General features: G+C 39.2%; 1 protein-coding gene across 6 annotated transcripts in view; it reads right to left on the bottom strand.

Moving 5' to 3' along the window:
* TBC1D4 (TBC1 domain family member 4) overlaps window positions 1-25,414 on the bottom strand; it is a 111,150-nt gene that overhangs the window by 61,416 nt on the left and 24,320 nt on the right. Inside the window, exon 1 of one of the 6 annotated variants that reach the window (XM_059839151.1) lies at window positions 6,563-6,567. The exons of the other annotated variants lie outside the window; for them this stretch is intronic. The gene's annotated coding sequence lies outside the window, so the exon portion shown is untranslated. Of the gene's footprint in view, window positions 1-6,562; window positions 6,568-25,414 lie in introns of those variants that run through there. 6 annotated transcript variants of the gene reach the window in all.

Consider the following 25,414-nt stretch of genomic DNA (forward strand, 5'->3'; position numbering starts at 1 on the left):
CCATGACAACACGCTTTTTCTTTCCTTTTTACAGGAAACTAGTTTTTGGAAACAGGACTCAGACTGGAATCCCACATTGCATGTCTTAGTTCTGTTCTTAATGAGCCTAGCCTATCACAGAGGTGAGTGTAATCATTTTCTGGGGAACAGTCAGGGATATAAGAATGCTGCTCGTGCACAGGCAGTTGTATTTCATCCCCAGCATCATGAGGCATGGCAGGATAATGCTGAGAAATTGCATCCTCAAGCACAGACAGAGCAAACATACATTTAATGGCTTCTTTTTGCTGCACCCAATGTGCAGCACCTAAACTTCATTCCTTGCTTCAGATATTTGAACCTTTCAGTGACAGGTAGAGCTTCCCAGTACCTAGACAGCAAAAGGAAAGAGGTTTTGGAATGAAACACCTGCTATTTAGAAAATCAGAGTGAAAGACCTTATTGGGGTCTCCACAGCTAACCTGGAGGTGCCCAATCTGCCTTTGTAAGGGATCACAGTGTGCTAGCAGGCTTCTCACAATAAAAGAGTTGCATGTCCAGCCATGAGACTGGAAGAAATAATCACAAATCCCTTGTGAAACGTCAAGGACCATCAATAGGAACCTTGTACACCTCTTTTTCTGGCTAAAAAAAAGGCTTCTGAAATTACATCATCAATTCCTTCTTGTCTTTTCCATTCTCATAAGCACCTAAGGCTCATTTATTCATGACTGCTTTGTCTACCTTTAGAGTAACCTTTGCCGGGGAAGGCCAAGTGGGGTGCAGAGAGGAGGAGGTGACCAAGTGGCTGTGGAAAGCACAGACACCACCCAGAGCAGATGTGACAAGCGTGTACTGAGGGCATCTGCTCTGCTGGCCAAGGCACACACGAGTGTGTGCACAGCAAACATTATAACACACCATTTCTTGCCCAGCAACTACTCAAGGACATAGAATTAGCAGGAAAACTGAAAGACTGTAAAACAAAGACCTTCATAAACGGCTTTATAGAAAGCAGTTTAAAGAAATTCTTATTGTGCATGTTATTTGTGTGTTTTTCCATTCCCTCTTACTTCGGGCTCCACCTCACTGGACAAGTTCACATTCATTTTCCAGGAAATGCTGAAGGCCCAGCTGAATCTTCTGAGGTACCCAGCATATTATAATACATCTTTCTTATCTCTTTTAAACAGAAGGAAATGGATCAAAACAAGAAAGTCTGTAACTCATGAAGTAGCAGGAGTGTTTGTTCTGCAGCAGTCTGGATTTTCTCAATTTGTGAATGAGAGGCTGTTTAACATGAACACTAGCACAGTGTTTTTTCAGGCATGAAGATTTCTTCACAAATTGAACCCCTCCTTCCTACTCCCTCTTAGCCATACACACATTGCAGCATTTCACCAGTTACAGTCACAGCTCTCCAGAGCACTAAGCTAAATGTTGCACATTTAAACTAGGTTATTCATTATCTCCAATGCTGCACCAATTTTGTGTGCTTAAGCTCAACCTGCCCCTATTTACACTTTGCAGCATGTCACTGAAGACCACCCACTATTTAAGAACTCTGAAAACATTGAACAGCATTTCCCTAGCTTAGATACTGCCTCTGAGCCCAAAGCACTGACTTAACAGCTGAACTTTACAAGAGCAACCAGATGGAGCTGTATCCCAGCAGGACAGCAGAGAGCCTCACACATCCTATCAGCTTGGCTCACAGGGCACATCCAGAGCTTAAGACTTCAGGTTTCCCAAATGCATAAGAGCTATCCCCTCACCTCCTTCCACAAGTATTTTTCAAGGGCATTATACTACCAAGCTGGAATATCTGTTATGTGCCTTCAAGGGCTGAAATGATGAAGTGTTTGAACTCAAGGAGTGTTACACAACCCTCATGCACAGAAACAAATCTTCAACCTTGGAGAAGAGACAGCAAGGATTTTGCCATTCTGTAAGATAATGTCATGGCTACCTAAGCTATAATCAAATTCAATATTAAAAAATTATTAAAGTCAACCTTTTGGCATACTTGTTTTCAACAGAAAAATGAACTCGAAACAGCACATAAAATGCTAGTGTAGAAGTACTGTGTTTGACTAGCCAGGAATCTTCAAATCCTAGGCAGGTATATAATATTTAACTATTTTGTCTGAGTCTTATACCAACTGTCTTTTCTAAACTGAGCTAAAGCAATTCAATCATACAGTATTTCTGTTACTGTCAATCAAAACACAGCTTTCTCATGCTTTAGGCAAGAGTATTTATTGTGAGTGAACAGATCAGATTAATAATTTAGTGGGTGGTTAATAAAAGATGGAAAGGAGTTTTACTACTCCATGTGAATGAGCTACGATAACCATCTCGTTTGGGAGATGGGATTTAAACCTGTAGCTGAATCCCATCCTGCCCTGTCCCATCCCCAAACAGCTTTGTGTTTCTCACCCCCTGAAACAAGATGGACTAAAGAATCTGAGTTATCACAGCAGAAACAGAGTTAGATAGCATTCAGTCTGGGGTGCCTGGCTGACATTTAGCCAGGCACCCCAGACTCCACAGACTGAATGTGGTAGACCACCACCAACTATAATGTTCCAGGTGTAAGTGACTAAGAAAAAAGCATTAAATAGCTTGAGAGAGTGAGAATCCACTTACATGCAGCTCCAATTTTTATCATCTCTTCATGTTATCTTCAGTAACCCCAAGGTTACTGTCTAAGTATCCCAAACTGGCAAGAGTTACTTCTGAAGACAAATAAACACAGCCTTCCACTTTCCAGTTGTCCTGGTTCTATTCAGGAGAGGGTCAAGCTCTGCAGTAGCTGGGAGGGCTACTGCAGAACTTGACCAGGACACAGAGGTTACTCTATACCACTTTGTGCCATTGCTGGGGTGAGAGGAAAAGAGTCTCCTCCAGGGAGAAGTAGTTCCATCTGGTTGAGAAAATACAGTGGACAGAGTCATCCATTATTATCTATTATTGGGTGGGGTTTTTTCCTATATGAATAGTTTCTTCTACCCTCTGTAATTAGTATTGCTGCTGTTATGGTTCATTTTCTTATCTCATTGCTGTTTCCAATAAACTGTTCTTATCTCAAACCCATAATCTTTGCCTTCTGGTGCCTCCAATTCTCCTCTCCAGCCGCCTGCATGAGGGAGGAGGGAGGTGGAGGAAGCTGCAGTGTGGGAGCAATAAATTAGAGAATACAATTCCTAAACCATGATACCAGTTTATTCAAATATCTAACAATAAAGAAAAAATAATCCAGTCTGGCTTCCACCAAAGTAATTGGAAATACTTGTTTATAATGAGAACCAAGTTTACTGAACCTGATCTGGTATTTCAAATTATACTGAGCAGATGAAAACCTTTCATTTACTTACCATTCTCCTCCTAGATATTTGCTATAACCTTTCTCTCACAGCCTTGTAAAAGTAAAATATTAATGCTTACTCTTAAGAAATTTATTTTTCCTAAAGCAAATCCTTCATAAATTCCTCAGTGATACTATTTAAAAAATGGATTGAGGCAACAGGGATACTTCCTAATATCCAACTACCTAATTATGACAACTTACATACTTCAATTTTCCCTTTATCTAGAATTTAACTTTCTTTTCCAGGGAAGAGAATAATTGATATTAAGGAAAAACAAAAAAGAAAAGGTAAGAAAATCTATCATATCTTTTTCCTATCTTCCTAAAGAATCCTTTCCAAAAGGTTCTTTAACCCTCAAGCTTGGCTAAATGAGCAACTGCCATTTGAGCTCATTGACCAGGGGTACTACTTGTAACCATGCAAAGCATCAACAGCCAGGAAGGCAGGAGATTTCCTATGGCATTCAGCATTACCTGAGAGATGCATCTGAAAGGCTTCCACTTTCAGTCTTGGGTAAATAAGTACTCTCTAATAGAAAGAAGGTCACACATCCAGACTCCAGTCAGAATAAAAACTTTCTGCCCTACCACCTCCACTACACCCTCATGTGACCATTAAGAGTTTGTTCCCTTCCTAATCTGTAAGCCTGAAAAGAGGCATTGATTTCATAGGGAGCAGGCTCCCTGCTCCCAGCTCTGGATCCTTTCTGGGCAGAGTTTATGGTTAGCAGGATAAATCCAAAGGAGGCTTATGCTGACTTGTGTCTAGCAAGCCTGGGATCCTCAGGGAGTCCCATCACAAAGCTCCAGTGAGTTGCTATAGGATCAGCTCATGGGCATTTACTGAACAATTTATCACACACACTTTGACAGCTCTGGCAGCTGCAGAAAGCCCTTCCAGCCCTTCCCTTATGGCAGGGATTCTCTAGCTTCCAAAAAATCCTTGCTCAAGTTTTAGACATTAATCAATGTTTTCTTGATGACCTTTGCTCACAGAAAGCAACTTCACATTTTTAAAATCAGTCTGAGATACAGACTCTCTTCTGTATGGAAAGTGGTCCTGCTATGTCCAAATGATTAACTCTGGGCAACAATATTGATTAAGAAAGAAATTCAAAGAGTCTGCCCAAGGTTCTTTATGACAGACCCCAATTCATGGGCCAGCTTTGCCAAACTGTCTCTTGCACTGACAGTTTTCTACAGAAATGTATGACCATTCAGAAAACAACAGAGTCTACTATAGAAGTATTAGCAAGTTGGAGAAAAAACAAATCTATCTACAAAGTTGTACACAGAAATCCTCCTTTATCATTCTACCATCCTATGATTTTGTAGAAAGACAACTTTACAATTTGGTTCATAGCAGTGATAAAATTATGCATACAAAGAAAACTTTTTGCACCCCAAAGCCAATATTTCTGCTTGAGGAAGGCATACACAGAAACTTAATTTTTTGGGTTGTTGTGGGGTTTTATTATTTTAGACCAAAAAAAAGTTTACCAGATCTGAAAAGAAAGGCTAAAATACTGAGACATAGAATCCTGTGAAAGATAAATTCTTGCCAATTGCATGTAACCTCTCTTCCAACTGATTCTGTTTGAACTACTAGAGCAAGAAAAGCTGATTTTTCACCTAAATTTGAAGGAAAAAAATAAGGAAAAAAAAAATTAACAAATCTGTATCAAGGTTCAAATCACACAAAGGCCTTGCAGTTACCATACAGGAGAGATCATCTTTGGCAATCTGACTTCTGACAACTGGAAAACTGTTTGTTGGAGAAATGATGCAAACAAGGTCAGAGAGTGTCATCTACAAATGTTGACAACAAGCTGTAGGAAACAACCTGTTTGCTGGAAGTTGCATGGCATTGTAAGAGCAACTTGAGCACCTTCAAATGCCATCACCTGGGAAACAAGGTATTGCTAAAAACCAAGCTACATCATGTCAGTCAATTTCTGGCTCATAAGGGCCATTATCAAAGTATTTCATCAAGTGTAACACCACCTGTACTAACACAGATTCTCCCTGCTGCTTTTTTTTTTCTTCTGCCCCCCAGCTATGATCGAAAGGAAATTATCCAAGAAATTACAATAACTATAGAGATAGTTGCAAAGGAGAAACAGTTGGATAAGAGTGAAGAACTTTAGCTCTAAATATGAAGAATGCTGTTGGAGTTGAATCTTACACAGATTTCACATGACAACTTTCCTTTAATTGCAGCTGGAGTTAAAAGACATTCCTAGGAAGCCTGAAAAAATAGTAAGGGATTTTGTTCATGGTGACAGAGGGTAGAAGAGCAGCAGCCATCTTTTTCCCAGGGCTTTGGGGAGAGCAGCACAAGCAGTAGTGAGATCTGTTCTTTAGTGAGAGCCCAATCCAATGCTAGGTGGGCAGAAGACGCTCTTTACAGCTCCTACTTAAAATTTAGGACCAATAAAACAAACTAGGAATAGAGCTTGTCAGCCATACATCCTACAATGGAAAATCTCTTTATTTTGGTGACAACTGCCAACTATCACACCAAGAAATATTCCAAAAGATGTCATTTTTTTCCCCAGACTAAAGCTCTAATGGAAGAATAGCATTGCTGCTTCTGATACGTAGGCAGACACTACATGACAGCACATAACTCCCTATCTCAACTTTTGTCCTGAAAATGGCGTGGAGTCAAGGGAACTATCTCTCAGCGTTATAAAATACTATTGCTACATCAGTGATTCAGTCTGGCAATCTCTCCAAAACCATCAACATAAACAGAAGAGGCCTTGTGCACCAAGCAGACGGGCAGATAAAGGTACTGAACACAGTGGTTCCCACTGCAACATGCAAACTAGATGAATGCACCCAAAACAAAAATTGTTTTCTGATGGCCAGAGATAGGGCAAGTTTATTTTTGTGGATGTAATATTTATTCTCAGGCATAAAGCTCAGGCTACCAACTTACCCAGACCCTAGTATCTAGAACCATAAAGGCAGAACAATATCTCACCAGCCAGTGGATGTTTTAAAAATCCTTTGAAACCACTAACTGAAAAGAAGCATGCAAACACTCTAGAGGAATGAATTACTAACTTGAAATAAATACTTAAACGCTCAAGAGATCACATTAGAAAACATATGCATGTATTGGGTGAAAAGTTCTACTATGTATCAATTCCGAATAAAGAAATCCCTTTCTAACCCCAGCTACCTTTGAATCCAAATGTACTACCACAGAGACTCACAATCTTAATGGAAGGGAGACTTAGAAATGCTAAGTGTCTCAATGACCAGTCAGAAGTCAAAGTATACACCTAACAGGGCACAGTTACCAGGCAAGTGCCACCTTTGCAGCTAATGAGTGACCACATCACCCCCGAGCAGAGCTCCACAAGATGCTCACCCACTCTCAGTACAGCACCTCCCAGGCTGGCTGTGCTGACACCTGGCTGAGGTGGGAGGGAAGTGCTGCACGCCTGCTGTGTTACCACTGCAAGCAAAACACAGCTAAGGCACAGCTACCCTGGAGCTGTCAGCACTTGAGTTCTTTTCCCTGAATCTTTGCTGCCAAGCAGACAGGTCTTAACAAGAGCTGGAACACACATTGTGCTCTGACCTGCAGCTCTAGCAGCCCCAGAGCTGGTCTGAAGGCTTTGCACATCAGTGCCACAGTCCAGGGAAGGACAGCTTGGGTTTAGTGAAACGTACTCCAAGGCACACTGAACCAATTTATGAGGTACAAAATTCTCATCCTCCTTCACTTCATAAAGTGTCAAGGTAACAATGTACCTAGGCATCAAAGAGTTTCAAATTATCTTTCCAAATGTAAAGAAATAGATCCCTTTAACTGCAAGCAGGGGAGACATCATCTTTTGCCTTCCTCAGAAATATCTTTAATTCTCAAATGATCTTCATCCTCTGAAGTCAGAATTAAACCTGAAGTTTAATTAAAACCATTTGTCTTAGGAAGTGATGTTGCCCTTTCTAAGCAGTTTGTGGTAAAAACAACATGAAGAGAGGTAAAGGATGGAAGAGAATATTCTGGACTTTTAGTTACTCTTACTGGGAAGAAACCAAAGGGAAATAATCTGTATCTTCTTTTCTCTTGAAATGTGCATGCTCTAAAGCACAGGCTAGCACCACTGAACACCATAAAAGCTTGATCTGACTACACAATACAAATGTATCACCCATCAAATGGACACTGACAGTCGTTCAGTAAGGAAATTCAAATTCATACTGTCACAATCTGCCAGACACACATTCCCTACAAGTTACCCTCTTTGGGACAGCGAGCAGAAAAAACACATCCTTTAAGAATTACATTTTTGCACATGCAGTGTAACTCAATACCACAAAGAGAGAAATTGATGGTGCACTTTAGTCTGAATCCACTGCTAGCATTCTCCAACAAGAATCCCCTTCCAGGCCCAGAGTGTTGCCAACATTCTGGAGTTTTGTTGCACAACTGCAAGAACTGCTTCAGCTCCCACTGTGCAATTTTCCCCGGTAGCAATTGTTAAAGAGTGTTTTTCCCACTGTGTTATGGAACAATGGGAATGATTAATGTACCCAAGAGCAATACTTGAGTCGACAATTATTGATATCAAGTGTTGGTGTTTGGCACGAGATGAACTAAGTTCTGTTACATTAGAGACAACTCTCCTCTGCCAAAACTCTAACCTCATTTTTCCAGAGGGAAAAAAAAAACCCTCCACATAAGTAAGTACAATTTTAGGAAGGTTACCCACTTAAAAAGATATAGCTAGACTCATTGCTTATTTAGTATTGGCAGTAAAATACATAAAACTAAACTCTGACACATTTCATCTGACATTTTAAAAAATCAAAAGCATTAAGATTTTAGCTTTACCCATAACTTGTCTCTTCTAGTACAGGGCAGTAACAACAGACACTACTGTGTTTCAGTCCACTTTCTTTTTTAATCAAGGTTGTTTGTTTGTTTATTCAGTCCCTATGAGCTGGGTGAAAGTACAGTTTTGCTTAGGTACACTTTGGTCACCATCGGGTCCCCCCCAGGAATTATTGTTCATGACTACAAAATTTGCTTATCTTAATATTTCAGTATATTCTCCTATTTGTACTGAACATCCTTTTAATCAAAAGGTACAGATACCGCTGGGTTCTTTGAAGCACTTCAAAGGTTCCCTTTTTGAAAGCAGCTACAGAAGCACACACGCAGCCACAGCTCACCCCTGTGAGCAGCGGCTTAGGGAGACTCTTTCATCCAGCATGAGGAATGTTTTGTGAGGCCAGGCCTCGCACATTCAGCTCTGGACATGGATAGAAAGGTGGGAAACGGTGGGGGAAGCAGGAAAGAAGTAATACTTTTCTACAGAAGTGATACATTGCTATGCATGTGTTTATCGCATTGATGATAAATGCGAGTGCTTGAGCAGTGAACGAAATACTGAACACATGCAGCTTCTAAAAAGTGGATACAGAGAGAGGTGCACAAGTGTAGAATGTCTTCTAACTAAGGTCATACGATTTTTCATAAATGAAACAACTTAATTGGGGGCCAAAATCCTTCCATTTTTACCATTTTATAAAATGTAAGCATTACATTTTATCTAAATCTAAATCATTTGTTTGTACTCGACTGTACAATTTCACTGGGTTTTAGTGCTCAAGTTTAAAAATGGAGAACATGTGGAAGCTTGGCACCCATTCCATAAGCACATTGTTTATGTAACTCCAAAAACTACAAAGGAATGGACATAAAACTTTTTTTAAAAAAGTAATCTCCCACCTTAATGGAGATATGAGCCTCACAAATCAATGGAAAAACCCAATGGATTAATACAGGGTTACAAGGAGGTAATAAGACTTGGGGGATTTAAAAAATGTTTTATAACAGAGCTCTGAGATCACAGAAATGACATAGAAGTATTCAAAGACACACTGATGCAGACTATTTTTTCTCTTCAGACTATTTCAACTCTTCCTGCAACAACAATTCTTCTGTCCCTCTCATCTCCTCTGGCATTGTTCTAATGTGTGTAGTAGAAGCAACTTATCATGATTTTCACTGCTGGACCTCTTAAACACTAAGCTTATGAATGGAATACTTCTATTTACATTCCTTTAAACAAAAAACTGCTGGAAGAGTGAAAAGAGTTCATCATACAGCTGGGTCAATGAAACAATGAGCTTAGGTTAAAATACACACTCCTTAGGAAGCTGGTGGCTGCAGTTGTGGTGTACCAGATTATGGGTTGCAGAAGCATGTGTCCAGGAAGTTCATGTTTGTGCAAATGTTATGTGCACTCCTAACCACCAAAGCAGCATGAACCACCTTTGCTGTTGAGTGCAATCGAGTGGAAGAAAAAAGAGCAGGGATAAAACATATAATTTCTAACTGTAACAAAGCACAGGAGATGAGAAGTCCCCACATATGTTGTAAGAAATAATGCTATCTGATTCTTCCCCCCCCCTTCCCATTACTAATCCATTTTCTTAATCTATGTCTGTAGCTCATAACTAAGTGCAGTTTACAACACTGCTTGCATACCAGATTCTTTAGCTACATCTTGGTTTCAACAGCTGACCTTGTTATTCCTGAAGAACATTTGAGCCTTACTTACCTACCTGCTTTAATAAGCCAAAGAAATCATAGTATCAAGACAGCACAGCAGAAAATTCCTTACAAGCATTTTAAGTATCACTTAGGTTCTACAACTACTAAAGAACAATTTAGTTCTAGAGACATGAAGATCTTAAATCACTATTTTGCATTTGCTGTAATTTCATAATCAGTGATGCACACGTTCCTTCTTGCAAGCTATGAGAAACATGCACCAGAAACCCCAGGATATAAGTGCCCAGCAGAACCAGAGCACATGCTTATGTTTGCTGCTCTTGGACAATGACCTTTTTAAAGTCAGATACTAGCATTAAAGGGAAAAAAAAAAAAACTTTTCTCCATACTCACACAGCAACCATAACAAAGCAAGAGAACACCAGCACTGTCAGCAACCAAATCCTATAATCATAGGATTATGATTAGCATAGGCTGGGTCTCTATAGTTTGACACTTCTTTTTTGTCTGGCATAGAAGTGATTTCATTAGTGATATTAAACTGCAATGCAAAATTTCACAAATCCTGGCAGAAAATATTACTATGTTTTTTTTTCACCATGACACTTTTAATCTGCCAGCAATTTGACAATCTTATTGTGGAAACGTTAGGGAAATACTTCTGGTTCTGCAATTTGGAGTCTAGGTTTTTCTCATTAATTAAATACAAAGGCAGTGAAATCCAACTGTCATATTCCATCATTCATTAAGAAAAGCATTGGAAAACTCCTTTTTTGACACAAATAATAATACAAGGAATTTACAGCACTTTTTTCATATTCCTGCATAATATTGGAAATAACTTACAATCTTATAAATGCATAGATAAATTTTCTTTAGGAATAACTAATTCATTTACTTAAAGATGCATTCTTCTAAAGATAAACAATGATTCACAAACATTCTATTTTGCACCAATAAAAAGAACAATTTTCAATGACCTACTTCATGCATAAATGGAAAGGAAATGAGCTGTAAAAACGGATGCCAAAACTGCCACATTCATTGGAATGAAGATGGTCCAACCCAGTTGTTCTCTGCAGGAGCTCCCTCTTCCTACAGAAACTGCCTCTTCATCAGTTAAGACCACTTCATTTACAAAAGTAAGAAGACACACAAGTTCCTGTTAGATGTGACCAGCTTCCTAACAACTAACTCTCCCCACATACCCAGAAGCTTTTCTGGGATCAGTTCAGTCATTTGCTTCTCATACTACCAGTCTGAGTGGCTACAGCTGCCTGTAAGCTCCTCTTGAGAAATGCAGCAGTCAGTCAAAAAAGGTCTCCTCACTCCTGCTTTCCTTTAAAAAACTCAGATCCTCAGCAGTTTATCAAGTCATTCAGCAGCTTTCTCTTGTTCATTGTGGATAAGCTGCTGGCCAAATATTTTCACTGGTGCTCTTAAGGCCCTCAAAGTAAAATCCCTTGAAAGTGCTGTTTGATGCCTTTCAGCCTGCCATTTGCTTTCAATTTCAGTCCAAAGTCTCATCCCTGCTCAGCCACACTGTGCATACAAACTCACTCCCAAGTACCCTGTTGGCTTTCACATCTCACCCCTTTGGCTTCCTCAGACATTAAGGATGAAGCCTAGCAACACTTGCTTGCAGGGCAAGACAGAAAAACAGCAAAACTGCATCAGATCTGACCCTTTCTCCCCTTACACCTCCAACATTTACATGTTTTGCACCCTCAGTACCCCCTACTACTCTTTATGTTAAGAAAAGGTTCTTCACTCAGTGGGTGGTTGGGTACCAGAACAGGCTCCTCAGGGATGTGGTCACAGCACCAAGCCTGACAGAGTTCAAGAAGCATTGGAAAAATGCTCTCAGGCACATGGTGTGATTGTGTTCAGGGCTGGAAATGGAACTGATGATCCTTGTAGGTCCCTTCCTGTTGCAGTAAGGTAGAAAAATTATAAAGAAAGGCCTCTTAAAATCAAGCCTGCTCTCCTGAAATCAGTGGCTGGCCTTGACAAGCTGGTACTTTGCAAGTTCCCATGTGAAAGCAATGCTGGTGTGAGCAGTTTGCTAACATAACAATCTATTCCTGGGTGAAAAAACAAATAGCCACCTGTATAAACTATTTTTACACCATTATATAGAAAAATGAAAACTATCACAAACAACTTTTGCTGCATGTACACAACGGGGGTTTCTGTGACCAATACAGGACAACAACTTGTTACTAACTAACAAAGTAATTGGCAAGAAAGCCACTAAGCAATTGGAGTCACATATGAGGTCTGTAAAACTGTATGAAAACAAGTTATGTGAATAAAGAATGGGCTTTTTCCATGAAGAAAATGGAGTCCATGTGATTTATTCCCATAGCTTCCAATTCAGGATAATCAGTGATTCCATGATTCAACCAACTCCCAGGACATGATACAATCACTTCAACACCAGGCCATTGTGTCACTCCTGCGACTGCCAACTCCAGCCTCATGTTTTTAGCTTCCTGAACCACGCAAAGTGCCTACCCATCCTTGGAGGTCCTGTGACCACAAGAAACCCAGATAAAACTCCAAGAAGATGCTTGCCAGTGTGGACAGAACCAGTATCCTCTGGAGGGAGCTAGCTGGGCAAGTTCAAACACAAGACTCCTATCTGCTTGGTGCTGGAGTCACTTCCCAGAGCAGATACCTTTATCAGGATATACATCACTGGAAAGAGGAAGCTCTTCAAGGACAAGATCATGTCTTTTTTTATACTTACACAACTCCCTCTGCAATGCAGTGCTGACTGGTAACTGTTCAGCTGTGCAAGAGAGAATGCAACTGTTAATGGTATCAGCTCGGTGCTAATTAGATTAAATCTGCCACTCAAAACTGTACTTAAAACACTTTAAACATCCAGCACAGCACAAGCTGTCCACTGACATCATTATCCTCCAAGGATGTTACAACTAGTGATGCCTTCATATGCTTCTTGGTACCAATAAGTTTAACATTTACTGTTTCAGCCGACTCTTCCCCAAGAATGAATCCCATCATAACACACTGAATCTATGGGAGTTGGCTCATAACACCTCTAATACCTGCTCCTATCTGGACACCGAAGTGGTGTTTTGGTAAACAGATGCATCTTGTATGACTGATGGAGATGTCATTTCAAAGTGGGAGTGTTTTGTGAAATATGTGCACAGTGCCAGGATTTTCCCTGCTATCTCTCATTACCTTTCAATATGAAATCCCAGTTATGATGTGAAGGTAGCAGGTGAAGACTTTTTGGATAGAAGAAGGTAACAGCCCGATGTTTAACGTTGTGCACTAAAGGCTCTGTCTGTGTAACACAGTGATTTTTTTTTCCCCCCAGCTTCAGCTTTCTTCTCCCACAACTGAAAGAACATAATTAGACTCCCCCTGAAACCCCCAAATGTTTGGACTCATTGCCCAAAGCAAGCTTCCTTTCCTTTATCTTCCTAATTTTCATAGATATGTGAAGTACTAGTTTCACAGCACTGAGGTCTCAGCTCTACCAGACACAGAAACACTATATACACTAGAGATCTCTGTATTTAAGCAACTTGTAAATCTATAAAGATAAATAGGCTATGATTTTTGCACTCTTTTGTTTATTCCTCATCTCTATTCAAGCTTTTATCCAGTACAAAGTTCACCTCAAAATAATGGATGCCCCAAAAATGTAGCTATTCTAATCAGAGTTTCCTATGGAAGGCTAAACCATTTTAGAATTTGTCTCCAAAGGGACTGTTTCAGATGGCATATTAAGTACAACCCACATGGTAACCTATTCTGAAGAACCAATCCTGTCATCATCACCCTAAATACTCTCAAGGCAACACCACAGAACTCTCATAGCAGCATAAGTTAAAAAAAAAAAAAAAGGCAAGTAGAGGAAAACAGTGAATACTGAAACTGACTAAAGATTTTGCATGGGAAAACAGGAGCTCCAATTCAGCAGATATAAATAATTTCCATGTGTTTTAGGACTGGTGCTTTTTTGTAGCTCCAAAAAAATAGCAGAGACAGTTCACTTTCTGGTACTCCAATGAAAACCTCCCTTTCACAATCCAATCCTTTGTTAGCTCCATTGGTTGTTCTCGTAACTCAGCTTAATATTAAAAAAAACAAGCACTATTGTTCTGTTGTTTCAGAAGGGAAGCTGTATTTTTTTTGCTGACAAATAAAGTGCAACTTGTGCCTCCAATTGCACTACTTTCTCCTACAGCTGCAAATTTTGTCTGGAGTTTCATCAGGATAACTGACGGCAGAGCCTACAAGATGAACACAGCTAACCTTGCTGGAAGGCAGAATGGGTCCATGGGACACCTGCTCTGAACTAACATTTCAGTCAGGAACATGTAAACATTCCTGGTTAGTGACAAAACATGCAGCAAGGGCTTTGACTGTGCATGAGGAACATAGCAGCTGATTAAGGTGTTGATTTTGTCAGTCACTGACTCCCAAGGAAAAAACCTAGCCAAAGTTTCCATTATCTAAAGTAAATGCTAATCAGCCCTTTCAAATACTCAGCAACATGAGCTGAAGGTCTTAGTTAATTTAAATTACATTGATTTTTTTTTTAACCTGCCTGTCAAGACCTGTCTGAGACCAGCTTTCAACTCACAGTGAAATAAAGCACAGCTGTAGCTACAACAAAAAAAGATAAGACTACAGACCTGTTGTAAGATGATGTCCCATCCAGAAGAATATGTTTGACTGGAAGATGCTTAACCATTTAGCAGTTTAAAAAAAAAAAAAAAATTAAAAAAAAAAAGTACGGGACATATACTTTATTTAACTGTAACATTTGCAAAATTACCTGGGTGTTCCCAGATGAGCTGAGCACTGAGCATACACTAACCCACTGGGCTTTGTCTTTCATAGGCTCCCTCCACCCTCAATGGATCAAGACTGGGACTATGACTTCAACCAACAGACCCTGAAATTGCAACAATGAGTTCTCACCTCGGGATCAAAGGGCGGTCACGATATACCTCCCTACTGCTACCCTTTCCTTCCTTTCCCTTTTACCTTTTCTTAAGTGTTACACTGTTTTTATGTTGTTGCACTTCTAACCAAAACAAATACATTTTAAAATTTGCCAAGCACCTTATTCTACCTCACTGTTTTAAAAGTTTGCAAGTAAAAGTTTGTTACTGAACTTCCTGTGAATTTTGTTGTCACTCCCACGCATCACCCAGAGTAAAATCAAATAACCTTCCCCTAAGTCAACAGGCTGGGGCATAACACACATCCTACAAAAATACAAGAACATGTGAAATAATACACTAAAATACAGCAAATTACACCCACTCTAAAAGCTTATGGTTAAAGTTAGGGAATGACAGCATCTCTTGTAAATAGAGGTCTGGATTTCTCTTAGTCTGTAGCTTTATACTCAAACTTAGATATGAACATTCCTTGAACTCTTCTCCCTTTAGCTGTTCCCAAGTTGTTTCTAGCAGTTCCTGGTGCTGCTTGCTCAGCTCTTCTGCAAGACATGCTTCCACCTCCCTAAGAAACATTCAGGTTTAGTATAAAATAAAAATATTATAACAGACATAGCAAAAAAAAAAAAAAAGGCATTGTAACAGAAATAATAAAAACTTACCATTTTCTTCCTTTCTCAAAGAAATGTTTTCTTGGCTGTTTTTTGGTTTTTTTTAATGGTAACTAGCAAAATGCATGCTTTTCTAGATTGTTACCCAGTTATCCTACTGAACATTAAGGAACAATTAGCTAACAAAACTGAGAGTCACTCTTTTGCCCTTTCTAATTTAGGAGGAGAAAAACTTCTCAGAATATGGAGTCTAAGAACACAGTTGCAGGCATAGAAGGTGGAGAAGCCTTCAAGTAGCCTTAATTTGTAATTCATACCACATTTAATAATCTGCAAATCCAGATTCTTCAGCAAATATCCATATCTGCTAAATTTTTTTTCCAACCACATCACTTCAAAGCTTACTGTCAAAATTAATCCTTCCTGTCCCTTATGACATATTTTATCTAATATACTAATACTTTTCAGGAAAGAACAGCACAATGTTATTGCTTAAAAACAGCATAATTTTACTCCTATATTTCTAAGCTACTGGAACTTAAATTGCAACACAATTAAATTTAGAAGCAGATGAAGTATAAATAACTTCATTCTGACTGTAGCAGAAACATCTTCTCTGTTTATCTGTATTTCACAGGATTTGGGGTTTAAAAATTTAAGCTGCCTCCCAATGTCTCTGGCTGATATGACATTTTCAGCCAGTTTGGTAACCTTTCTGACAGTCCTTGAACAAGCGAAATTAAAGTTAAGCAGCTGAGACAAACAGTTCAAGAAATATATCCAAGAGCCAGCAAAAGCTTTTGCTGAGATGCAAATGTTTCATTGGTGCAATTAACATCACTGTTATAACAGATTTAATTCGTGAAAACCTTTGGAGGAAGCTTCAAATAACTGACATCCTTCCCCTTCAATCAAAATGTGACAGCTTGAACTATACACAAACTGAAACACCCTGGCTAGCAGCCTGCTGACTGCTAGAGATATTAGAACCAGGCCAGCTTTACAGACTGCCTGTGCACTGGAAGACAGCCTGAAATGAAAGAAGGTCCAATGATGCCACATTTGCAACCTCCTCCTCCAGGGCATGCAGTGCCTTTCTAAAGGCGTTTTTGTGCTAACATCCTTAAAAATATTTCACGCTCCTCCAAAGGAGAAGCAGCATATGGCTTGCAACAGGAAAAGTTTTAAATACAGGTAGGGGTAGGAAGCAAGGTAACACATGCTTGTTGTGGTTTGCTCTTCTGCCAGGGCAGGACAAAGAAAATATCCCCAAAGCCAGGGCTTCCAAGTTACCCACTACTCTCATTTGCTTCTGCAAACTAGCTCTTGATGTGTTATTTTGCATCTAAATGGGTAAGGAAAAGGTGGCCCTGGAAGTAGAGAGATTGTGTGAATGAAAAAAATTGCAGAAGCAATAAAAACTTTCTGGCATTTAAGGGAGGCTGTGTGTGAAAGGATGCAAGTCCTACCATTCTGGGCCAATGCTAGAGCCTCTCTAATATTTACCAAGGAGCATTTCTCTTCCAAAAAAACCTCTTGAGTGCAAGTTATGATCCCCTATTCCACTTCTGAGAGTTAAAAGTTTATTTGGACTAGAAGAGAGCTTGTAGTAGCTAATCATAAAGCAAAATTGCTGAGAGCTTAAGCAAACTCCAGAAATAAGCACAACCATGGTTTCTGACTGATGAGAGATGCAGCCAAAAAAAGGTTCAGCAGAATCATGCAGTCTTGCAACATGTTTTCCCCAATTACATGGGAGCTTTTTGTTTTGGTTACAAACCCTGTGAAATACCTGAGATTCAACACTTGCAAAACACTTGAAAAGTATCTGGAAACGTTATGACTTTGCTTTCAAGTTGTGTTTAAAGAAAACCCTTCAGAATGCATCACTGGAACTCCTACTGCTTATCATTTCCTTATTGGTTTATGTGCTTTTATGGGGTTTTTTTGTGTCAAGTTTAGATTGAGAATCACAAAATGCAAATTAATATTCCAAAATAAATAATTACTTTGTTTCTCAGCCTGTACACTTGCTAGATGTAAAAAAAAAAAAAAAAAAAAAAATTATAACAGTCAGTGATTCCTTAGATTTTAGGTTCTTCTCTACCTCTATTTACATGTGCAACAGTGGAAAAGTGAAGGAACGGATTTACCTTTTCTATTTAATAATGAAGATGAAAATTCACAGGAAAAAAGGTCTCTCACTCTAAACAACACATTTCTTACAAAAAGTTATATTCCTGACTGACTACTCCACGGACCAATGTCTGGCTAAAAAAAAAACCCCAAGATTTAGATCTAATTTGGGATCTCTTAAAAATAAGGGTATTATCAACACAGGATGTTTATTCCTGATTAACTTTATACACCAATGTTAATCTTTAATACATTAAAAATAGCTCTTTCATAACACAATACTTGTCATGGTGCCTGAAGGTTAGGTTCCTCAGAACTATTCTGGTGTTTCCAATAAAGGCTTACAGGACTGTATGTAGATTAGAAACTCTCAATTAGAAGGTTCTACATGGTTGGCCTCAAGCCACTGTAAAGTGAGACTACATGTAACTTTTAAAATATTTTTTAATAAATATTATCATCTCAGTGATGGCCTGGATGGCAAGAACTCTCATGTTCTGATTCACTGCTCAGAGGACAGGAGCAGTGCTTTGGGGACTAGCCTCAGCTCCAGGTAATCAACAGATCTAGGATGTAGCTTGGATCTTTCCACACTGGGGATCAGCAAGCAGTCAGCAGACAAACATCTGCTTTCAAAAGAGCAGAAAGCAGAAAAAAAATTCTTGTAAGAAAGCAGATCCAGTTTCTGAGGATTTTTTTTTAGTATGCCTGGTTTCCAGAGGCAGATTCTGACCCCCTTCTGTAACACGTGTCATCAACTCTGGTATGACAGAGTTGAGGCCATTCCATGATGCCCTCTGAACAACAAGGCAGGCTTGCTCTTCAGACTGAGGTGTCTTCTGGGGTGCAGCATGGCTCTGCTCCTGCTCTGGGGGCTCTCTGTCTAATGAAAAACAGCATGTAGGAGGCAGTGTGAACCTGGACCTTGTGTCATGGACAGAGTAAAGCAGAATCATAAGCTGAAAACCATTCCTGGTCTCTCTCATACTACAAGTACCAACTAAGGACCTAGTTTATTTTCTGACATCAAGAAACAATCCCAATGGATTTCACCTTGTAAAGACAAATCCGTCACTTACCTTTGATCTGAAATCTAGAACAGTGCAATTTGTGCAGCTTAATTGTGCAAAACAGAGCAATTTTGCTGAACTCGTGTTAGAGCTATATAAAGCTTGCACTGAACAACTGAAATAGACTGGTATTCTGATGGGTACGTGAGGCAATCTCTCATGGAAATTTCCTTCCTGTTGCAATCCTAATTGAAACAATATGCTAGTAAATAACTGCTGAACACTCAACTGCTTCTTTCACAGTGTTTGCTTCAAAGCTTTCTGAACCTCATTGGCTCATTGACAGTCTTGAGAAAAAAAATTGTGAAACAGTCTTAATGAATGGAATTTCTCCTCTCTTTAAATTCGACAGTTGGTGTGTATGTATATACATGTATATTAATGTAACAATAAGACTCATGACAATTTTGGTTCCCAGTCACTGTCTTACTCAAAAGGTGAGGATACAGTGCTGACAGTGCTCCACATCACCAGTTCCAGCCTTCTTGAAAAGTTACAAAAACTGAAGGACTATCCTCCATCAAGTCTGTATTCTGTTGTGGTGTTTAAGGGTTTTTTATATAGCACTCACTCTTTGCAGCATTATGTCAAAAAGAAGTCAGACTCCATGACCCTCTCTCTGCAAGAGAGTTGTACTTCAGGTTCTTTCTGAATTTTTTATGTTCGCATCTAGTTAGGCTGACTCTTAAAATTCTTTTGAAAGGCAATTTAGTTGGACCTGTAAAGGTACATAATAAACTCCATTCGATTAAGAACAGCTGACAACCAAAACCAAGTAAAATTGGCTGTAATGGTGAAGTATAATTGTTAAATAAAGCACATGGTCCACCCGGCATACGCAGACCCTTTAAAATGTTATGTATTTTAAGAGACCTCTGTCCCTGTTAGGCCCATTTGTCTCTGCCCACAGCTGGCAAAGAATTTTGATCTTCACATGTCAGCTCATACTCAAAAATAAGTTTTGTTTATTTAAAACCTAATTAACAAGTTTGTGATACTGAATGGATACAGGGCCCCAAATATGCTTCTGTCTCAAATGCAGTCTGTCCAGCCTGATTTTTTCAAATTCAGAAATACCTACAAGTGATTAAAAACTGCTGCAGTTTCTCTACTCTATTAAAAAAAAAAAAATAAGAGACCAAGCTGCCATTACCAACAGACAGACCTACAAACTTCAAAGAGAAATGAAAGTGTGTGTGAACAGATAAACCTGTCTTTACAGGTAACATAGGTGTTAATCAATGAAAACCCAAGGAAATCTGAAGAAACGCCCAATTTTTTTTTTCTAAATACTCAGTATGTGTCTCAAAGGTATCAGTGAATTTCACATTTACATTTAAGACAAATGGCAATTTTTTAAGAGGTGACAGATTTTTTTTTTCAAAGAAAGCCACATCTGCCCTTAATACATGCTAACCTTCTAAAAAGTAGTTGCTGGATATTCAGAAAGGTTACTAAAATTTAGGCTATAAAAGCCTGTCCTTCAAATTCAGTAAATGAGTAATCACTTCCCTTCTGAAACTCTATTTGATAAGCAGATGCATTTATCAGGAAATACCTTCTCAAAAATGAGATCAGTCACTTTCAACTATGCACAGCCCAGTCTAACCATCGTGTCTTGAATTCAAATTCTGCTGAAAGCATTTTTCACAGATGGCAATAAAAAGGGTAACGCACTCTTTACTACAGAGGCGTGACTGAATTCATTTAAGCTGTGAAATTACTTCTAATGCTACTGGAAGGCCTTTCTCTTGGAAATCAAATCACTGTGACTGAACTGCACAGGGAATTAATAAAACTACAATATTTCTTAACATCTCTGAATTCACAGAAATAGCTAGATTTTCATCTACCTTTTCCATAGCACCAGGGGCACAACTATCACACACCTGGCTCTAGAGGCTCATGGCTAAGATGTGCAATTCCCTCCTAGTTTACTCTGACCTGAAAACCATCTCCTCAGGGCTCTCTTCTAGCAGAAGCAGGCTTAGCACTGGAGTGCACATGTATGGGTCTCACCAGCTCTACAGACAGCACACAATACATAATCCATGTGTCCTGACTTTACTGTCTGCTCTTAAGGTACAAGAAAGGAAAAGCAGGGCTGCTGAGGCTCACCTCTTCATAACCCTAAAACTACTGTGCCACAAAGATACTCTGTCTTCTGGTGTTTGTTCAGAAGTAAGAATATGAGACCATGGGCAAAGGATCCTTGTTGAAGATGACCTTAAAAAGAAATCTCTATTTTTACAGCCACCCCTACCCCCAAAGGCTAGGGTTCCTCTCTAGTTCCTCTTGTTGGTCTGTCAGTCCATCTGGAGGGAAACTACAGTGCTCCAGTGCTTAAAATACAACAGAAAACACAACACAGTTCAGCAACTGCTAAGGAAGAAACACACTTTTACCTGGGTTTTGGATTCTGTTAAAAAATAAAACCACCACAGGCAGCTCTTTCAAGGCACCTGGAAATTCCTTGTGCAAATTCTTCAGTTTGGACTCACTCTTAATGTTTGTGCCACATTTCCATTTTCACTTTGGAAAAGTGCTTTTTCCAAAACACCCCTAAGTCATCAGAAGGTCACATAAAACTGTAATCAACTACAAGAAGTATATGGAAGAAAAGCTCCAATAGCAGGTTCTTTAGTTCCTAAGTTTGTGGGAAAACAAGTAACAGCTTCTTCTTAGAATGTCTTGCAATTATTCGAAGCTGCTGCTGGAAGAGGATAGGTGACAACTTATGCACTTTTCTATAAAGCACGTTGCAAACCAGCTAGTGAATAAGAGAAAGAATTTTTAACATGCCTTGTTAAAAGACAAATTTACAGAAAGCTTTCATCTGGAAACAAGACCTAACCATAGTGCTTTTCAGATGAACCTACCCAGTCAAATATTGGGCTTGCAGCCAATTTCAGGAATATCCATAGACAAGCCAAGTCCCTGAAGTCAGCTAGAGTTGTTCAAGAACACCTAAAAGGCCTGTGCCGTTAGAAATCAGCTTGGAAAGAATCACCACTTATAAGTATTTAAGCATGTAAAATCAGCAGAATAGTGTAGTTCTGGGTGATAATTGGCATTTTTGTGCCAGCCCAGCTGTAACACTGGGCAATTGTGTTCAACCAGGAACTGCAGCTCACAAGGCGGCAGCATGACTGCAAGGCCACAGACAAAGGGTGTTTACAAGCTGGGAAACAACCTGAAGGAAGGTCCTTTTTTAGAAATTATAGATAGGATCCCATGTTCTCAGCAGGGGATCTAGGAGGAAGGGCTTAAAGGAAAGGAACTTATCTATGCACTAGAGAGAGAGCTGGACATTTAAAGATGATCAGTCCCACAGGCAGGAGGTCAATGTTTGCTGAAACAGGACTTGTGTTCTTCAAAGCAGCCATCAGCACCACAGTTGCAGATTCCTTTATGTGAAACTGCAGAATGAGCTGCAAAATAGTCACTTCTGCTTGAGGACATCCAAATTACTTCACAAGGTCCAAGTGTTCCCATAGATCATTTTTTGCAAGGCATGGATGTTTTTGCTTTATACCACTGTGTGTGGGAATTTTTGGGATACACAGTGAAAGATGCAACACATAAACATTAGATACGTAGACTCTGAGACAGCAAAGTGAAAGTCACCTATGCTTGAGAAAATATAATTATAGTAGAAGCTGATTTGAGACACAATCATCCTTCACTGAAAAGCTGGAGAAATACACAAGCATTAAATCTCCCCAAAGATATGAAATAGGCATTTCTGTTAATCTGGACTATTAAAAGTTGCCAGTGACTCAATCTATTATTGAAAATAACTGATCTTGTTTATAGTCCTAATAAGCATTCTGCACATAAAGTCAACCCCACCTCCATCAGTACCTTTTTTTATTTTAATTTACTCATCTCTAAAATAATTACACCTGGTCTAATCATAAAAAAATTATTTCCAACCTATTTCTGGGGCACAAAGAAATAATGCCTTTATAAATGGAATTTCCATGCTTGAGCTATTCAAAAAGATTTTCATGCAACAGCATCTTTTAATGAGTAATTTTGATGAAATTAATGTCCCCTCTTCTCTTAGCCAACACCATCTGTTAGTTTATACTCTGGAGGCTGAAGCAAGAGGTATGCACTGATGTATTCTGTCATTAATGCTGGGGCAACAGGCTGAGACCATCCAGGTTGTCAGAAAAGAAACTACGGGTAACATAGAGCTATCAGAGCAATCTGAGATACCTGGTCAAAAGACAGGGGGCATGGTTCTCTGTGGGACTTGAATCTGTGTGTGACTAGATGTAATATTCTTGAAAAAATTACTGCTGTGTTTGGGGGTTTTGCCTTTACGTTATTCAAACTATGCAGACAGGTGGCCACATGGATAACAGGGGGTGTGATGACCAGGAAGGTATTCAGATAGTTACTGATACTGTAAACTTGTAGCTGTAGTGCTACATCTCTGTAAGCAAACTGGCAAATAACTGTGTAGGGTGTTAGAAATAACATGATTCGAGAAACAGGAGGAGTGTATTTGTCAGAGTCACTGGTTAATTATTCAGGAGCTTGATTATCATACAGGACACTAAAAGCTTCCCTCTCCTTTGACTGGCCACTAATCATTCCTCCAGCAGGCTCCCATGGAAGCATTACTATTCCCCCATGGAGCAGAGGAATTGCCCTGCTTTTGCCCTTAGCTTTAACCTATGTTGCTGCCCTCCCTGAAATGGCACTCTGAAATTTTGTAATGTATTGTTTCAAGTCCCACCAATTTGCCAGCTTCTTTAGGACCAGTGAGAGAACTAAAGGATTGCTGAAAACTATACCTACTCACCCTTTGCCATGGTGCACTGGGGCAGGGGCTTGCAATTATTTTTGATGCTCAGTTTTGCTTGTAAAAAAGCAGCTGGGAGGCAAAGGAAATATTAAGGAAGGTAGAAGCTGTCTTTATTTTATAATTAATTAAGTAATCTGTCAAAACAATCTTCCAAAAGACATGATGTTCAGAGATAATGAACTGAATAGAAATTTTTGAGAGGATTAATTTTACATAGCTGCATACTCAGGCTCATATTAAAACACATTCAAACCTCACTAGATAGACATGACCATCCGCATGGGGACCTACAGTAGCAGCCTGGTACTGCATTAAGAAGCAGAGAAGTAATAGTCAGGAGACTTTCAAGGGCAGATATTAACTCCATAGTTTGATATATGAACCCTATCTGTATAACAGTAAAAGAGAATGTGTTCTCTGCTACTATTATCAGTGGATTGACAGAGAAGAATAAATTAGAAATTGATAATTATGTCAATGTAATAAATATGTTTGCACATTTGAAAATGTGAGGCACTAGAAAATGCTGTTGAACCAATTAAAAGTTCCAGAGATTAAAGCATGCTTATCTGGAGTGTACTTTTCACAGCAGTTTTTACTGGGTTCAAGTTTACTTTGCTCTTACCCAGGCAATCCACCAGCTGTAGCAGCAGCCATGCAATAACAAACATCCTTCAGCAGCAATTTGTCTCTCTACCAGCTATAAATGACTCAGCTGTTCATATTAGGCTTCAGGAGTTATTTTGCTAATACTACAGACTTTTACCATACAGCACACCATCCCTTCCCTCTACAGTAGAGGCTGGGGTTTCTTTATCCGTTTGATGTTTTTTTTGTTACTCAAACCTCCCTTGTGAAACAGAATACATTTGTGTTGGTCACTGAGGAGACCAACTTTCACCTCCCATCAGCCACCGGCAGTACAACTTAAAAATAAATTTGTGCCAGGTCATGTGTTTTAAAAAAAGGGTGTGAAGGTGAAACTAAACTTCAAATGCAAAGGAACTTTGAGCAAGTAAGAACACTAGAACAGCTCTATTAAAATTGAAATTAACACCATGAATTATTACTTTCACATAAAATTTTCTGTTCAAGATTCTATTCAATAAACAGCTGCTACCAGAACTTACACTTTAAAAAACCTGTTAATATTAATTTAAAAAATAAAAGCTAGTCTCGGTGATACTTCTAAAATATGGAACTTGAAACAAGAAATATGAACAGGAATAAAGTTAAAACTTTTATACTCCTGATAGCTGTATCTGAAAAGCTCAGCTTCTGAAAGCAAGCAATCAAAAGAATGAACAACAGTTTTTTTTTCCTTTCAAGTTTTAACTTGAGGCCAGCAGCTTGTGGGAAGCAGTAGGGTTAAAGGCATTATTATCTGTTTTCCCCTATGGTCAGAATAGTGACTTTTCATGATTGATAGTACTGCATGCAGTACCAACAACTCCTTCAAAACCCAAAGATTATAATCCTGGATTGGGACAATTTCAAGGAGATGAGAGAAACAGAGGAGCAAGAGATATGACATAAGAAAATAATAAGCAGTAACCTTCTATACACATAGAGTAAGAAGACTGGAAAAGCCCAAAAATTCAAAAACCAATGCATCTGTTGGCAATCAGTAAGGAATCTCACAGGGATCTGTGTTCTTCACTGTTCTGTGGGCAGCTCTGATCTCTGTACCAGATTCCCCATTACCTTCATGGTGTGGTTCCCAATCCTACCTACACTGTGACCATTCACAGGTGTCAGTTAGAGAAAACAACCCTTCAAGAAGTGTGCTCCCCTGGAAGAACACTCTGGGTGCATACCACAAACTTCTATTGGCATGTAAATTTGGTGTTTTCTTGGGTCTCTACAATGTTCCAAATGACAATAGCAACCCACACAGAAACTGAATTAGAAACCTATCACATCCTTACTCACCTGT

This window comes from Haemorhous mexicanus, chromosome 2 (genome assembly GCF_027477595.1).
Source record: "Haemorhous mexicanus isolate bHaeMex1 chromosome 2, bHaeMex1.pri, whole genome shotgun sequence".
NCBI lineage: Eukaryota > Metazoa > Chordata > Aves > Passeriformes > Fringillidae > Haemorhous > Haemorhous mexicanus.